At 39.9% G+C, this 13,406-nt stretch overlaps 1 long non-coding RNA gene across 1 annotated transcript; it reads left to right on the top strand.

Annotated features, from left to right (window-relative positions):
- Positions 1-638: 638 nt before the first annotated feature.
- Positions 639-11,405, top strand: LOC132847941 (uncharacterized). The gene is made up of 2 exons (XR_009648680.1): positions 639-729; positions 8,420-11,405. It is a non-coding gene; the product is annotated as an uncharacterized LOC132847941 (long non-coding RNA).
- Positions 11,406-13,406: the final 2,001 nt, after the last annotated feature.

Genomic DNA, 13,406 nt, shown 5'->3' with positions numbered 1-13,406 from the left:
CAAGAACTCCTTATAGGGTCGTTCATGCAAGTGTCTAATTTCTTGATTTAACTGTGTGTGTGTGTGTGTGTGTGTGTGTGTGTGTGTGTGTGTGTGTGTGTGTGTGTGTGTGTGTGTGTGTGTGTGTGTTGATCATGATTAAGTAACAGTGTAACTGCGTGTTAAGGCACTTTGCCCTGAAAAATCCATTTAGTCTTGAAGTAATTTTAATATCTTAACACTTTTTCAACCAAATTCAAGGTATTATCTATAAACAGCTGAAATGATAGATGCCGAAACAAACTAAAGCTATGACTAATCTGCTGCAACATACACACAAAATGCAAGAGTTGAAATATGCCACAGATTGTTTAAAGCTTGTGTGTGTGTGTTTGTGTGCGTGTGCGTGCGTGTGTGTGTGTGTGTGTGTGTGTGTGTGTGTGTGTGTGTGTGTGTGTGTGTGTGTGTGTGTGTGTGTTTATTTATTATTCGTAAACAGTGCTGTGGAGCGGTGAAGTCTCCAGGCCCCGGGGGGGAAGCATGCAGGTGCTCAGAGGCTGAATTTTCCCGTGGAAGCTTTTTTCTCTGCAGTCTCTACGTCAGCTCACAGATTTCTTAAGAACCAACCCAAAAACTCAAAAACTCTCATAGCCCCTAAACACACATCCGAACACACACAGACACACACACAGGTCCACAAGGAAGGGGAAAGTCAGCCTGTCAGGAACCATGACATGAAACGGTATGATGGTAAGCTCCAAGCGTTTCATTAAAAAGAACTATTCTATTTAGGTGAAATTAAGTACATTATTATGCTTATACTTATTATTCTTAATTTCATTTTTTATTCTTATTTTAGTTCTACAATTAATTTGGTGAACTTTATTGAATGAGCTCCCGTTATTTGCCTTTTTTTGCTGCAAGTCTTTTTAGTCCTATTAATTTTTGTCTACATTTAATATGAAATGATCCAAAACGCAACGCATTATCGCCTCATTAAGCCTCTAAGTAACGCGCGTGTCATTTCATTATGGCTCATTAGAAAGGCAAATGGAACTGGCGAGGACTGACTGCGGATAAAGCACCCAGAGAAATGAAGAGCTGATGGATTATTTTATTTACCCATGACAACATTTTGGTTCAGGAAAAACCGTGTGTGGAATTGTGAGGATTTTTTGTTTATTTGTTGGAAACGTAGAAGAAGAGGCTGCAGGAGCAGCAGTGTACAGCACATCTGTCGCAGTCTGGAGCTTGTCGCTGCCACTGAAAGATTAATGTGTGTGATCATGACACATCAGAGACACCAAAGTACAGCGATGAGCGATATTTTATCTTCTGACTTATCTGATGCGTCATTTTTTTGGACTCTTGACTCTGAGGATGAGGATGGCGAGTTGGATGTTTTGTGGATGGAAATGAACTCTGCAGCAAGACGCATTAATTTGGATAAGGATTAAAAGATTCGACTGTTTCCAGACCATGACTTAATTAGTTACTAATCATTCTAATGGAACCGACTTATTCCCAGAACATTTTTCTGTTTAATCCGGATTTAAGACAATCGTGTAACACACGTTGTTTTTTACACTAGTGATCTTGGACGTTTGTTCCCTCACCAAATGCACCTAAGCCTAATTTTACTGAACTTGATATTTCGTTAAAATCCTTTGGGAGTATAAATCAAAAGTGCAAAAAGAGAGATTGAAGACACTTCTTGGGTACGTGGACTAATGATGACGCATCCAAAGACTGTTGGGCAAAACTTTTCTAATGATTGTAATTGTATCCTTTCTTATACTCTTTATCAGCTGCATGTGAATCTAAATATGTATTGAATAAGCTTATTGTTCGTCTTGTCTCCTGAAGTAAAACGTGCATGAAAAAATACCACGATAGAAAAAAACATTATCATAAAAATTCCAGCGGTTGAATTTTTATTATTGGTACAATTATGGAAAGAACCGAGAGGATAGATTTGGAAATGTTTACTCACACACATCGAGAGTGTGTGTGTGTGTGTGTGTGTGTGTGTGAGAGAGAGAGAGAGAGAGAGAGAGAGAGAGAGAGAGAGAGAGAGAGAGAGAGAGAGAGCGCAGACAGACTACATCTCCACACTGATCCTCATTCCTGTGCGTGCGCAAAACTTGGTACGCAATGGTCACATGCTTCTCACTGCTTAAAAAAACCTCAGAAAGCTATTATCCCTGTGTTTTGTAAGTAACCTGTGGAACCTGTGACTAAACCATGACTGGGAAGCACAAACGAACATATGTCAGAATGTTTTTTAAACTCTTTTTCTTTATTCTTTTTCTGTGCGCTTTTGTGTGTGGATGCGTCTTCAGCTCAGAAAGTTATAATGATTCGCCACATAGACACCGGTTGCTTACTCAAGAGCTTTTGCTGCGTACAAAAGCCCCATATGCTTAATGGAAATGGCTGAGAGCCTTTAAAAATGAAAACGGGGTCTTTTTAAAAGTTGGAAAGGTTCCCTTTATTTGATTTAGATGGAGCAGGCTGCTTGCGCGCAAAGCGAAAACGCGCCTGGCCATTGACTCCGGCTCTCATTTATCTCGGGCCATAAGTGTGTTTCATTACAGCCATGAGCTTTTCATCGGCCGCCTTTGTTTCCTGTGAACGTCTAATGCCGTGAATTAAAGAAGTGACAATATTTTCCATCAGCTTGAGGCTCAGAGAGAAGGGCTCTCGAGTTTGGCAAAAATCAGGCGCATCATTCATCCTGTCACGCCGCACCTGTGCGCCTGGCATTCAAACTCCACAAAACCTATTCTTATTAACCTTAATTATTCAAAAACGGCCGCACAATGGCTGAAATGGAGCAGGTTGAAGTCTGTTTATTGGCCGTAAATGTTTTTTTTCTCTTCCTGAGAGATCTCCCGAAGCCTCTTTGTTCAGGACCCTCTCCTTCTTTCAGCCTCGTAGCAGGTTTTTTTGGTCAGGATTTTCAATTGCAGCATCTGCTTCATTGCAGGGATCAAAAAATATGGAGACACCAAACATATGCATGTGAGGGATTTGTTAAATCCCTGTAATGAGTTATTAACTGAGGGCTAACAAAAGCGCACAGGATGGCGAGTGCCTTTTGGTAATATTGTCACTTTCTGGAAACGCCTGGCTATTACACTTCTGTGCAAAATGAACGACAGGTGATAAGTCTAAACTCCTTAAAGCACTCTTTTTCTTTTTCTTACCCTCTCTCTCACTCTTTCTGTGCTGTTGTCTCTTTTCTCTCTCCCTCCGTTTGAAAAAATCGACGCACATAAATTTAATTGGCTGATCACCCAAATTGACTTGAAACAAAACTGTTTGCGGAGACGCATAGTTAAAAAGTGCGCTTACGTCCACACGTCGGGCTTTACTGTTCCCATATTGTACAAAAGACAAAGCTTAGTGCTACATTAAAGGCGAGAAAACCATGCCAACACGTCTTGGAGACGTTGTAAGGGCCTCTCTCTGTCTCTCTTTAAGCAGCTGCTATCCAGGGCATACACGCACACAAAAAAGAAAGAAAATAAAAAGAAGTTGGAAATAACCAGGTGCAGAGAAACCATCGCACAGAAAGCTGGACAAGGATGGATATGTTACGCTTAGCAATAAAGATATCAGTGCGCTTGTTGGAGGTTACTTTGGTTACTTTGGCACCGAGAGTCCCCTCCTTTTTGGGGGGTCCCTTGTGTGAACCAAACTTCAAACACCTGTTGCTCGGGTTGCTCTCATCATAAATCCAGTGGAGTAATCATGATTATGTTATCATGTTAAAGGGGGAGAGGGCTTGCGGGGTATTAAAGAACCCCCCTCTGAGAGAGGGAATAGATTTTGGCAGGGTTAAACGCTTAAAGAGACTCCACTGGTGTTTATTGGATCTAGCAGCTGGCACCCTGATGGCCAAACACTAATGAAAGCGCGATAATCCGAAATATCGGCAGTTTTAACGGTTATTAACGCTTATGAAAGTCTCCACTGCTGCACTGGTAAGACCACACAGCACAAATCATCCGGATTTAACAACATGGTTATTTGGAAGCCCGCTGTAGCTGTGAAATGAATCGCTGTATAAATCTGAAGGAGACGTTTATCCAAAGAGAAATGATTGTGTCAGAATTCAGAACGCAGAGCTGAAGACTTGAGGGTTAAGAGTCGAGCCCAAGTGTCCACCAGGGGCTGTATGGGAGTAGTGGGATTTAAATGAACAATTCTTTGGTCAAAAACGCTAGAAAATTGTCTGCTGAGATTCCACGGCTTTTCCAGTGTTATCAGTTGTTTCTGCACTTAAGTGAAATTTAAAAACATTTGTATCTGGAAAAGTCAGTATTCTGGGATTGAAGTAACACCAAACTGAGCTACAGAAAATGCTAGTTAATGTTCCACTGTAGACGTTTATGTGTCAGTGTTCAAGGTTGTGTTCTAGTAACCTTCAGGCTGTTGATAGCCCTAATCCATCACATCCGTTATACCCTGTGTATTAAAGCTCATAAAATAAAATAAAAAAACGTCCTTAAATAATACAAATGTTTTAGATTTTATGCTATAGTTAACACACTGATGATGATGATGATGATGATGATGATGATGAAGAAGAAGAAGAAAAAGAAGAAGAAGAAGAAGAAGAAGAAGAAGAAGAAGAAGAAGAAGAAGAAGAAGAAGAAGAAGAAGAAGAAGTAGCTATCTTAGAGTTAGCATTCAAAAATAGAAATGTTCCTCTAAACGTTTTGGATGTCTTATTAGTGGCATTAAAACTAAAATATTTATTATGTTTAATCATGTGATCTTAATTTCATTGGACCAGAAAGAAAAAAGATTTATTTTTCACTTTTTTGTGTGTTCGGAAAGCGAAAGTACTTTTCATCACATATTCGTCGCTACAAACAATAAGACCATCATTCATTTCTCCTAATGAATGAAGATGATCGCCTTCTAAGCGCGCAGTTTCTTTAAACCCATCTATAAAATGAATAATAAATGCGTCAGAAGGACACTTGACCTGGTTCCAAAATCTCTCCATGGGACCTGGATGCAGACCAGCGCGCAGCATATTAACAAAAAAAACTCTTTAATAAGTTGTGCACGTCTCTGATGAGTTATAATAAGCTGTGCAGTGGAGACAGCTGGCCTTGCTTGGCCACGCACAGAGCTCCAGTGCCACCCTGGATCTGCCATGCACACACAGCCACTGTGACCTTCCCCCTCCAACTCGCCTTTCACACCATTACAGCCATAAAGGCGTCGTGCTATGATCTTTGTGCTCAGAAGAATGGCCTCGAATATGGTGCTTAATAGGATAGGCATTGTGTCCAGCTTTTGCATGCCTCATCCTATGAATTATTGCTTCTCTTTTATTCGCCTGGACTGCAGTTACCAGATGAGGTTCATCCAGAACACTTGACTCCCCTTTTATTAATGCTTCTTCTTCTTCTTCTTCTTCTTCTTCTTCTTCTTCTTCTTCTTCTTCTTCTTCTTCTTCTTCTTCTTCATCATCATTTCCCTATCATCAAGAGAATGAGAATGCATGCCCGAGGTGTCATCACAGAAAAATCCTCCTATGATTAACTAAAACCTGATGTGTTTATATCATTTCAGAGGGACACACTGATGGTTAATTAGTTATCGAAACCCGAGAGATTATTTTCCTTTGCTGTAATGAGACCCTTGAGAATAAAGGATAATGTAATTAAACAATCTGCATAATTCAGTCCCTCAGTCCTACCCGAGACGCAACAATAGTTTATCGAACTTTTTATGCTTTCCCGAAATTTCCTCACCACCTCCTTACTGAATAATGCTTTATGATAGAATTTTAATATAATATTTGTTTATATATTGCACATGACTTCGGTATAAATACTAACCTGAAAAAGAATAGTGTCTCATTTTCAGCTATTTCCATAATATTTATGCGCATGTTCTAATGAATCGTTTGCTATTTAAGCTACTAAATTCATTCATTCATTTTCTACCGCTTATCCGAACTACCTCGGGTCACGGGGAGCCTGTGCCTATCTCAGGCGTCATCGGGCATCAAGGCAGGATACACCCTGGACGGAGTGCCAACCCATCGCAGGGCACACACACACTCTCATTCACTCACACACTACGGACAATTTTCCAGAGATGCCAATCAACCTACCATGCATGTCTTTGGACCGGGGGAGGAAACCGGAGTACCCGGAGGAAACCCCCGAGGCACGGGGAGAATATGCAAACTGCACACACACAAGGCGGAGGCGGGAATCGAACCCCCAACCCTGGAGGTGTGAGGCAAACGTGCTAACCACTAAGCCACCGTGCCCCCCCTAAATTTGTATGAATAAAAGTATTTGAGCTGTTTTTGAGCTGATTAAAAAAATCTATTTTAAAGCTATGAAGTCTTATATTTCCTCATTATTATGAAGACATTCGTGTTCGCGCAGGTCTGTAGAAACATGTTCCGTCGTTATTCAGCGGTCAATATCGCGAAAAAAAAAACGCAATAAATTACAAATATGCAAATGTTGCGGGGCGCCGTTGTGCGGGTGAATGCGGTGAAGTGGTGACAGCCCCCGCACACCATGGTGCGACAATATGTTTCCGCCGCGCGCGTCCTGCGCTCCGTACTGCCAGCGCGCTGCACCGCCGCTTTTGTTCAATCAGCAGAATAGAGAGATTCAGAAAAGTTAGTTTCTCTTTTTTCTAATCTTTTTTCCTCTGTTCTTTTGGACTTTTTCACTTTTCACCGAATCTTAATTTTAATGTTTTTCAAATACAGGGAAATGTAGTACAGAAACGCAGCTCTTCAGGTCACTGCCATGAACCTTATTGCTCTCTTTTTATCAACAGGAATAGATGATGGATTTGGAAAAAGAAAAAGAGATTCAGCTGAAAATGGCAATATATATGGGCATTAAAAAAATGCTATATGATAAGTGTAAAAGCTGCAACAAAGTTCATTTCACTTCAGCTTCAACTTCATCACAAGTTGTGTTTTCAGTGTGTGTGTGTGAGTGTGTGCCCTGGGTAACACAGTCAATGGAAGAAGCTCTCGGCTTCTTTATTGTGCTCATGAAGGCTGCAAAAGAAGCAGTTCAGTGCTGATTTGCCCCATAAGTTTCTCATACTGGGTTTTAATGGCCTCAGGCCAGGCCTGGGAACGTTTCCAGCCTTGACTCCCATTAACCCTCTATGGTGGAACTCTGCTGGAATCCAACACACCAGCCACCGCCATTTATCCCCTAACTAATGCAACCAATTAATTTCTTGAGGTGCACAAAAAATCCGTTTTTTTCCCCTGTTGTTTTACAAACTGTGCTCTAGTGTGTGTGTTTAGTGACTTTCCCCCCTCCTGAGAGCGTTTAAGGTACTGATATAAATCAGACACCTGACTGTGGTCTTGCTGTGGAAGAAAAAAGAAAGAAAAAAGAAAAAAGCACTTCAGCCTTAGTCACAGACTGAGACACAGCTTGTAAGGGTGATGCATTGTGCTTTATTTGACATGCAGTAGCCTAGTTAATAAGAGATTAGAAGGAATTAAAGCATAATCACATAATCCCGGTGCGAATGGGCTGAGAAATGGTGATCCCTGCTCACCATAACCAGATGAACATCCGTCTGAAATGACACTCTGTTAAAGGATAAATTGGTAATTGATTCTAAGCTTGTCTCTAAGGATCAACGAGGGCTGATGGAAGCTGGCTCTGGAGTACATCACCACAGGGGATTCATACTCAGGGGCAACACTCACACACATTGTCTTGCTACCCTTGTGAGAGCCTTCGAGCATAAACTTAACCTCAGTAACCAAAACGAAACATTTATATACTACTGTCAGATATTATATATGTACACAATTCCACAATTATACACAAGCCTGCATGGCAGAATCATTTTTACACCACAAGACTTAAGAGTTTTCTCACAGTATTTTAAGGAGTAAATACTATATTTCTATTGATAATAAACAAAAAATGAGAAAGTGGTAAAAATGTGTTATTGTTTTGTTATCTAACTCTAAATAATGCTTCATTTAAATGGAATAAACCTGTTTGAGTTTAAAGATTAAAAGACCATGTTAGTGAGAAAATATTAATATCAGTTCTAAGAGAAAATATATAATTAAAATAAAACTTCCTACTATTAAATCTACATTACGTGCAACAAGAAAATATCTGTACATTACTATTGATTTTACTTACTAAATTTTACTATTTAGATCATTTTATTGAAGAATTTAAACCATGATGTTATGAGGTGTTCAAATCTTTTTAACCCTCAGATATTTAAATCCTTCTGAATAATTGTGTTATTCTTTTATAAATAAAAGTTGCTACCAGAGATGTTCTGTTGAGTAAATTTATACAGAAAGATGATAATGATGATGATGATGATGATGATGATGATGATGACGATGATGATAATGATGATAATGATTAATATAATGCCTTTTTTCCAGTGTAAGTTTACACCACACAGTTGAAGTGGATTCATCTCCAAGCCTCAGTGACGTTCTAGAGAACTAAAACAGATCGGCTTGTATTGTTTCCATCCTCAAACACCATCCAGAGCCTCTGAAGCCCTGAGTCTTCCCAAGTTTTTTTTAGACCTTGTGAAGCTAAAAGACATTCTTGGACGTTTCATGATGTTGGCGGCAGAACACACACACTTCTTCAGGCTGCTGTGGCAGTGGATTACATCCATTCAGTCGCGGAGTCAATTAAAGCCTGTTAAAGTCAGCGCAGGCTTTGTTTACACATTATGGGAACTCTGTGAAGTGGGAGGAGAAGAAACAATCTAATGAATGCCTTTTCAAAAGGTTATTTAAGGCTTGTGTGTGTGTGTGTGTGTGTGTGTGTGTGTGTGTGTGTGTGTGTGTGTGTGTGTAGGATTAAAGAATGTCCTCAAACCCTGGATCTTTAGGTTAAGCTCGTATCCAATACGTTTGATCTATGTTAAAGCATCTTTAAGAAACTATGTGAATAATAATTAAATGTTATATCTGTAATTTAAATAGCAAATTATAGAACTTCATATGACTTATAAATATATTTTTAAAAAATCCTATACCAATCTTCACTATCAAACTCCAGAAAAGAGTGCAAAATTTTAAAATTTATTTAATAACAGAGATGACAGGAAATGTGTACAATTCATAATGTCCCATAACATCCCAAAGGTTAATACACTTGATATACAATGATATAATCTTATATACATTTAATCATTTATATAAAATGCGCTTTAAAATGCAGTGTATAAATATCTATGCTATGAATCGTGTGAGAAACAAGTTTTGTACTTGACGTTCCGGAGTCTGGGCTATTGGGAGGGGGAGGGAGAAGTGACGATTGGGTTCAAATCTTCTTCATCCTCATCCTCAGTCTCTAACTAGATTCTTGAAATTAAACAACTAAAACCAAACACAATCATTAAAAGCTCAAGTGCGACTGTGACAGTTCTTGATGCATGACGCCTGTAAAATCACTCCAAACAAGGACATAAAATGTCACGTAAAAGTATGAGCCATAAATACTCGTGATGCAGTGCGAGTGCTTTTTAACCATCCCAAGTCATTTTTTTGTACCAATCAAATGAATGTGAGGACTGCCCATGGGAGGGGCGACATGACATTTTCCCCGGCCGAGAGTAAACAGGTCACGGACCCTCCATACACACCATGGCGGTGGGAGGGAGAACTTTACCGCACCGTGTAACCGAATCAAACCAGTGGTTGCCCCTTTTCAGCCCGCTGGAATAGCCATAACAATACCATTCAGAGGCGAGCAGAGAAGACATGCTCCTTTCAGACGCCTTGAGAGAAAGGCTTTCATCCGCTGGAGCAGCTTTGTCGCCTTTGAGGGACGAAAAAGAAAGCTCTTTATGATCTCCCCAAAGCTGTTTGTTTTCTTTCACCTTATTTCTAGTTTTTCTTCTTAGGACAGGCTCGAAGGCCGGAGCATCAGAGAAGCTCGATTCTGGGAGGAGAGTTTTGAGATGCGAGGGAGTGCTAGGCGTCGTCAGTGCCCCGGTGCTGACCTAGGCCTTTCAGGGTGCTTGAACACATCAGAATTGCCATTGTTGAGGTTGATTAATTGAGTCTGATAAGTTACCATGAATGAAGATTGTTATAGAGTTTAATGTGTTGGGCCTGGGTTTGTAAATGCCCCTTTCACGTTGCTCCACGGCCAAGCATATGGGCCAGACGTATTCATGGTTTCAAAAAAAAAAAAAGAAGGACAAAATTTATGGCTGTGTGTCTTAGCGTTTTTTTTTCTTCTCTCCTTTTGATCATTTGCAGAGTGACTTTTGTAGCTTTCAAGCACTAGTCCAATAAAAGAGAATACTTTTGTGAAAGTGACAGTTAAATAGCACTAACAGCGTCTGCTTCCAACATTTTAGCTGCTTTGTCACGTTTCGGAACATGGCTGGAATAGTTGAATGTGTTGCAAACAGAAAGTTAAAACAGATGATGTTTAATATATTTAATCTATAGGGATTAAAAAATATAAATGAAAATCAAGGTCCTAAATATCTCTGCAGACTTGACACATTTTAGGTTCCCTTATAAAATAAAATTTTAAATAAGAGTGGTTCGAAAGAGTTAGAGAAAGTGTGTGAAAGTGGGTAAGAGGGTGTGTGAGAGTGAGAGAGGATGTGTGAAAGCGAGTGAGAGAGTGTGCTAAAGTGTGTGTGAGGGGGTAAGATTGTTTGAGGGGTGTGTGAGAAAGTGAGCGAGAGTCTGTGAAAGAGTGAGAGAAAGTGAGAGATTGGAAAAGAGTATGTGAGAGAGTGAGAGGGTATGTGAGAGAGAGTGGGCAAAAGTGTGTGAGTGATTGAGAGAGTGTGTGAGCACTACATCGATGATCACCTGAGATTACTACGAGGACTGATTAAACCTAATCTGGCGATTGACCACATCGTTCTGTCCCTGTGTTAGTACTTGTGCCTTATCTGCAGCGTCTCAATTACCATGTGTCAACGATGACATATAGGCTGCATTCCCATAGATTTGTGTAAAGGTTAGTGACCAGACCAGTGGCTATTTACCCCTCCTCCTTCCTTTCACCCCAGTCCTCAGGCACGCTGCTGGTTAGCCATGCTGACCCACTGACACTTACACAACTTCATTAGAACATCATACGCAGTTCATAAGTTACACATTTGGGATACAATTCAAAGCCTTTTTTATGATCAAGTACTAATTTTCAAGAATGATATAATGCTATATATGAACTATATGTATGATTTACACAAAATCTAAAGAAAATGTCAGATCTTGAAACTAAGTGCTTTTAAAATTTCCCTTATTTTTTTGACATTATCGCCCAACCTTAACACCTGAACCTTATCACCTGGAGTCACTGAAATTCATTTTATAATTCTCGTTATTCTTTGATATTATGACTAAATATAATTAAAATATCCTAAGCCTTTGCACTTCAGTTATCAGACCCCATATTTTGTGTTCTATGTGTTAAATTTTACAGTATTTCTTTCATTTCTTTAATTCTCTCCATTTGGTATTGAATGGTTTTCTGAATGGATGATGTATCAGTTAAGCTAAATAACTCATAAACTGATGACACTGTGATTAGTATTATTATTGATTAGTATTGAATAAAAGGATTTAAATATGGTTTTAATAGTTTCAGCAACTTTAGAGCACTTTATTTTTTATTAAAATTCAATGTCTGATGATGGAAACAAAATGGAACAATTTTGAGATGATCCAAATTTGTGCTCCTGCGCTGAAGCCGATGATCAATAGTCAACATTTTTACTCCACGTTTACTTAATTAACCTTTATGACTTTTTCCCCCATTTGTTATAGAAAGTTCAAGAAACTCTGTACGCTTGCTTGCCCTTTGCCTTGGAGATAGCTGATGGATTTTAGTGCACGGCTGCAAGAAAAAAAGGGACACTCGTCTATTGTCTCTGCTTAGGAGTCTGTGCGCAGGACAGCGGTGCAATCTATCAGATTAATTTGTTAGCTCCTGTGCATCAGCCTTTCCTGTCTGAGAGCTTCTGTATTGACCAAGGGAATTAAGGCATGCAGATATCTAACTCCGTCCTGACTGCTGAGCTCATTAGCCGAGATCCCAATCATTAAGAAATCAATAATCAGGCAAAAGGAGAGATTACAGTGCGCAAAAGCGGGACAATTCAGGCTCTATGTTGTGGAAAGGTCAGGCGCTAACATACAGCTAGCAGAGGTCATGGCAATGTTAATGCAGTAAGCTGAATGGGAAAGCTAATCAGGTGGAGTAAACGCTTTACGATTCCGAGTGTCTGCACAAGGCTGACTGGTTGTCGTAGTTTGTTCAGGGTGATTTGGTGAAGCTAGAACTAGCCTGTGGCGGTGACCTGATAATTTGTACCTCGTCCACTCAGAATGCAACTGTCCATGGTCTCATCATAGCACTTCCTCTTAGTCCTGTCATGAAATTAAATGTTCAAATGTCAAACCAATCAAATCAGATGTAAACTTGCAGTTTGCGTCATCTTGTAAATAAAGTAGACGAGTTTTGAAAATAAGATGATAATCAGATTATTAGTGTGCGTGAAGATAAGCATGTTAATCAGACTCTCCAGCTGAGGGTTTGTGAAACAACAGATGACATTAAAGCAACTTTTTTCTCAACCGCATGCCTGACAAAACAAGAATCTCCATCTGCAGGACAGGGCAAACCTCAAACACAAGACAGTAAACCTCCTGTGTTCACACCGCTTGATACTTCAGTCAGGTTCGTTTACGGCATCTCCCTCGTGTTAACAGGTGACACGGGGCACAGTGCTGTGATGACAGAATAAGGTGATGTAGGGTTTATTCTTTCGTTCTCACACAAAGCCACATGGAGAGCTGTGTATCACAAAACCCCAGCACACAGACACAGCACAAACCTATGCATATTCATCAGCTGGAGGCAATTAAGGACCGGATTGAGAGGCCTAATAACCTTGCACCTGTTAAAATCTGATCTGTGTTAACCTCTGATGTGTGTTTGTGGCAAGCTACAGGTGCACGTTTCATTTGTAGTGACACGGCTAGTAATGAGAACGCATTCGAATTTAAAGAGCTTTAATGCTGTTCCTTAATTTGATGCTTTCAAGCAGAAGATCTTGAGTGTTTCAACATGAATGTGGACGCCGTTTCGTAATCACCTACTTGTGTATCACCGGCTCTCCTACAGAACTTCCTGGTTATCAGTGTTTATGCAGTGTGTGATATCTGTTCTATTCTGTCTTAGATTAGATTCATTCATATAGAAGACTCTTGTCGCTTTTCTGCACAACTTCCCTCAAGGCCAATTCGCTATTTCCATGTACCTGGTTGAATGCTAACTGCCTTTCTATGGCTTTGTCCTAACACTCTGCATGTAACAATTTAGTAGAAGGTAATCTAATTTAATCTCATATTAATCATGTGACCCACCATGTATCTG

This window comes from Tachysurus vachellii, chromosome 1 (genome assembly GCF_030014155.1).
Source record: "Tachysurus vachellii isolate PV-2020 chromosome 1, HZAU_Pvac_v1, whole genome shotgun sequence".
In the NCBI taxonomy this organism is placed as follows: domain Eukaryota; kingdom Metazoa; phylum Chordata; class Actinopteri; order Siluriformes; family Bagridae; genus Tachysurus; species Tachysurus vachellii.
The sequence above is the reverse complement of the archived record's forward strand: the minus strand, read 5'-3'. Positions and strand labels throughout refer to the sequence as shown.